Raw genomic sequence first — 5,681 nt, 5'->3', positions numbered from 1 at the left:
TACAGGTGACCGATCAGATAACCATAGTATCACGGATCGGTCAACAGACCGATCCAATGCCTATGTAGGTTTAGAGCTTCCCATCCCTAAACCCTAAAGCCTTCCTGGTCTAGAGAACGAGAGAACGAGCTATCGAGCCTCTCCCCGACCTAGTCCAGGAGAACGAGCTACCGAGCCCTCTCCGACTTTTCGTACCATCTCCCCATGCCAAGTTTCCATACTTGGACTTTTCCTTCCACCGATCAACCTTCATGAATCAATCTGAGTTTAATTAATATCCGATACAAACTTAAATCGGTGTCAATATCACGGGGATCAACAATCTCCCCCTTTTTGTTGTTTGACAACACAATTTAAGTTTAGATCAGAAATGCTCATATTTTCATAATTTTAGGATAATCAAGATCCTCCCCCTAAGACGGACACAACACTATGTAATGAAGTCAATAATCCTCAAGGTTATCCTCTCCCCTAAAATCAAAACTTCATTCATCTCTAAACTTAGACATCTTCTCCCCCTTTGTCAAACACCGAAAAGGTGCAAATTAGATAATAAGACTTAAAGGACTCCCCCTTAACCAATACTGTCTCTTTCTTAATCCACATAGAATTCCCTCTAAGTGTATTATCGGACAGTAAATAAGAGGCAATCAAGATATGGCATATGAAAAGCATATAAATAGCCAATAAGAACTGAAACATAAAGAGAAGCAAGTAATAGAAAAACGAATAGCATAAATATATGAAAATAGCTAATTTCCAGGTCAGACACATGTATCTATCAAATAGTATCTGAAACATAGGCAATTAAAATGACCAACATAAAACAAGGTGTATCAATCAACATCCTCAATATGAGGAGCATCATCATAATCAGCTGGAGGAATGAGTCCCTGAGGCGGCATGCTGCTGCTCGAGGGTGGATAGCACGAGTAATACTGCGGAGGTGGGTAGCTGGCCATCCATCCCAGAAGCACCTGATGCATCCCCAAATGCTGACTACGTAGATCATCGTAACGCTGGTCAATCCGAACGCGCAGCCCATGGAGCTCAGCCAGCGGCAACAGGAGGAGGAGCAGCAACAGGAGCAGCATTATATTAACCTGTCGTGGAGGTGCCCGTGGTAACTCACCCAGTGCTCTCCCGTCCTTCCAACGAACCGGTCCATACTCTCCTATGATGCCAAACTTGGAAAATGCACGTTTTCCAAGTCTGCAGTCCTGCCTCACCATCTTGACTATCTTTCCCTTGGAGACATCAATCTGTAGGGTCTCGAGCCAATCCATAATTATATGCCCATAAGGCATATAAACGGTGAAGTTGTTAGGCTCACTATAGGAGATGATAGACGAATAAATGCTCGACATGATGTCAAAATCAAGACGCCGACACAATCCATAAAGCATCAGGCAGTGATATGGTTTAGATGTGATTGGCAGAAGACAATTTGTGACAATCTTAAAGAGAATGTAATCTGGGGCAGATAGTCTCAGAGCTGCAAAGGTAGGAAAATCAACATCTAACTCATCTTGTCCACCTGGTCTAGGATGTCCGAAGAAATACTCATAAATGGAGTCAGATGAGACATTAAAGGGAGAAGGTAAGGGGTCTGGTAAATCAGGATATATGGAAAAGACATATCCTGAACACCTCCGGCAAGCTAGATAATCAAAGAAGGCCGAGAAAGAGAAATCAATAGTTTGCTTAACAACTCTAGTTCTATAATTAACATCATTAGTTTGATGAAGATTATTATAAAACTCAGATACTAAGTCGTAATTGATGTCCCGTTCTAAATAGACTAGAGAATCAAGTTTGTAATAGGCAAGTATTTCCGACACAGATGGACAAAATTCATCCATGAATTTTTGATCCACAGACCTACAAGGAAGCAGTTTGAAGGTTCTTTGTTGAAAAGCTTGTTCAAAGTGATGGTTTGGAAATCTTCCAGAAATGGATGGTTGAGGTCGGGAGGGAGCTTTAGATTTAGATTTCTCAGTTGACGACTTAGAGGTTCCCTCACTAACTTGTTTCTTCCTAAAGGTTAAAAATGTGACACGAACGGGGCAAATAGGTGAGCACGGAAGCCACCAACAACCGAGAACCAAGCCAAATTACAAAGATACGGTGAGAAATGAAAAAGAAGTGCCAAAATGAGTAGAGCTCGGGGAGAATACCTTGGTGCCATTTATGTATCTTTCGGATAAAGGAGAGAAGAGTTGAGGCGTAGGAGGGTGTCAGCTAGGGCTTCGGCGTGCAATGGGAAGAGAAAGGACCAAGAAGAGTTAAGAGGGATGGGTGATCGATCCAGGTGTTGATATGATCGGATGACTGTCCGATCAGGAGAGATCCTGACCGATCAGGGAACCTCTTGATCGGTCAGGGAATACCCTGATTGGTCGGTGGATCGATCAGGGAACCTCCTGATCGGTCCCTGGACCGATCAGTAAACAAACAAAGAGTTCTGGATCGGTCGACAGACCGATCCAACCTCTCCTGATCGGGCTGTAGACCGATCAGTGTCTGACAAATTGAAGATTCTCCATTCAGTAACAGAAGATCGAGATTTCCAAATCGAACTGTAGATCGATCAGAATCTACAAATTGAAGATTCTCCATTCAGTAACTGAAATTCGTAGAAGGTTCTAAACAATAAAAAAAACTCAGACCAACTCCAAACGCATAGAGTTCAGACGTTTTGAACTTTAAGGTTTCAAAACCAGAAAAACTTCTGAAACTATGATCTATAGTGAACCAAGGTATTAATCAAGACTCAGGCTATTTATTACCTGGTTCAAAACACATCCTTGCTATGATCAGTTTCGAGTTTGTTAAAATATATCCAAATTGCTATCATTACTTCAACAACTTATCCTATTTTCAATCAAAATCATGAAAGTTATCAATCAACACATCAATCAAAGTTAGATAATTTCTAGGTAAAGGTCCAACCAAGTTTCCTTGGTTGGAATATATGAGTAAGATCTAGGAGTCAAATACACATGAATTATGTAATGGTCTTCCCCATACTCGATTTATGTCTCTTCAACCTAATTATTCAAGGGATGCATGATATATTTTGAATAATTTGGCTGATCCTAGCATCTCACCCCATTTCTAGCAAACAAAAATAATTTGTTAAACCTTATAGTTTGTGTGAGATGTCCCCAAGTTGTCCAAATTAATTTCTCAATTTCTCTTGTCGTTTTAATTGTCCTTATTGATCATGATGAAGTCCTAATGGCCTATTGAGCCAAACACATTCCCAATTCTCTCCTTAAATGGCTAAATTCATTTTCCGGAAGGGGTTTGGTGAAAATATCGGCTAGGTTTGATTTTGACTCAACATATGTGAGCGCAATGTCTCCCCTAGCTACGTGATCTCTAATGAAGTGATGACGCACTTCAATGTGTTTGGTCCTTGAATGATGGACTAGATTTTTCGTTAGGTTTATTGTGCTGATGTTGTCACACAACACTTGCACTCCCTTATACGAAAGCCCATAATCGGATCATACAATTGTCTCCCATGGCAATGTATTCAGCCTCGGTCGTGGAGAGAGCAACGCAATGTTGCTTCCGACTTGACCAACTAACCAATGATGAACCTAAAAATTGGCAACCCCCACTAGTGCTTTTCCGATCCAATTTGCACCCAGCATAATCGGAGTCGGTATAACCTATCAAATCAAAAGACTCAGTACGAGGATACCAGAGACCTACTCTAATTGTGCCCTTAAGGTATCTCAGGATTCTCTTAACTGCAATTAAATGAGATTCCTTGGCACAGTATGTCCGGTCAACTAGCTGTGAGATATAGAAGACTACCGATCATGCTTCTATATTGCGTTAGATCAACTGGTTTTCCATTCTCATCATTGTCAAGGTGAGTGTTTGTCGCCATTGGAGTGGATACTTCCTCAGAGTCACTCATTTTGAATTTCATGAGCATCTCTTGAGTGTATTTTGTCTGATGGACATAAATGCCATCTCGAGTTTGTTTGATTTCAAGTCCAAGGAAGAATGTCAATTCTCCCACCAGACTCATCTCAAACTCACTTTCCATGTGAGTGATAAATTCATTCAAATAGCCTTTGTTATTTGAGCCACAAATTATGTCATCGACATACACCTGGGCTACAAGTATGTTTTCACCATCTCTACGCAGAAATAGTGTTGGATCTATTTGACCTCTTACAAAATTCTTTTCTAGTAAGTAAGTTGACAACCTTTCGTACCAAGCTCGAGGTGTTTGTTTAAGCCCATAAAGAGCTTTCTTGAGCTTGTACACGTGGTTTGGAGCTTCGGTATTCACAAACCCCGGTGGTTGTTCAACAAAGACCTCTTCTTTAATGAAATCGTTTAAGAAGGCCGATTTAACGTCCATTTGATAGAGCTTGAAGCCTCTATGTGCAGCAAAAGCTAGCATTAAACGAATGGACTCTAATCGGGCCACGGGAGCATAAGTCTCATCATAATCGAGGCCTTCGACTTGACTATAGCCCTTGGCTACAAGTCTTGCCTTGTTTCTTACGACTTCTCCCTTTTGATTTAACTTATTTTTGAAGACCCATTTGGTTCCAATAATGGTGGTCTTCTTAGGTCTAGGAACTAAGTCCCACACTTGACTCCTTTCAAATTGACCTAACTCATCTTGCATAGCTATGATCCAGTCAGGATCGTGCAATGCCTCACCAACTAATTTTGGTTCAATTTCTGAGATCAAGGCGACCTCATTAGACTCATTTCTAAAGAATGATCTAGTCCTAACCCCTTGTTGGATGTCTCCAACAATCTGGTCTTGGGGATGACTAGAGGCTATCCTAGATTGCCTTGGTGTTGGCGGTGTCTCATGAGTGGTCTCACTAGGCACAGGCAAGGACTCAGTATCAGGCAAAGGATCAGCCTGAGCCCTTTGTTGCCTTTGCTCATCATCATCGGAGTCAACTTCGACTCTTTCTATGTTTTGATCATTCAAACTTAGACTTCTAAGTTCAAATTGAATTTCTCCTACATCCCTCGATTGATCATTTGATTTAGGGATTTCTTCAAATGCTACATCCGAGGACTCTTCAATCAATTTAGTCCTATTGTTGTAGACTCGATAGGCTTTGCTGATGAGAGAGTACCCGACCAGTATCCCTTCATCAGCCTTAGCCGTGAACTTTCCAAGATGATCCTTGGTGTTCAAGATAAACACCTTACAACCAAACACCCTAAGATGTTTAATTGTAGGGGGTTTCCCAAACCAAAGTTCATGGGGAGTCTTTCCTAAAAACCTATGTATCAAGACTCGGTTTTGCACATAGCAAGCGGTATTTGCCGCTTCAGCCCATAAGTAGCATGCTTCGTGCAGCCTCTTGCAAGACTCGGTTCTTTATCTCCACAACCCCATTTTGCTATGGGGTCCTTGGAGTAGAGAACTCATGCCTATATTCTTTTTCTTGACAAAATTCTAAAAATCTATGGTTTTGAAATTCTCCACCACGATCACTTCTAATTGTTTTAATTGTTGTTGATTTTTCATTTTCAGTTCTTCTACAAAAAGAAACAAAAATATCTATGGTTTGATCCTTATTTTTCAAAAAGAAAGTCCATGTATATCTAGTAAAATCATCAATGATCACTAAGCAGTATCTACTTCCATTCAATGAAATGACATTACTGCAATCAAATAAATC

The sequence above is a fragment of the Zingiber officinale genome, chromosome 1A, assembly GCF_018446385.1.
Source record: "Zingiber officinale cultivar Zhangliang chromosome 1A, Zo_v1.1, whole genome shotgun sequence".
Lineage (NCBI taxonomy): Eukaryota > Viridiplantae > Streptophyta > Magnoliopsida > Zingiberales > Zingiberaceae > Zingiber > Zingiber officinale.
Note: the sequence above shows the minus strand (reverse complement) of the source record.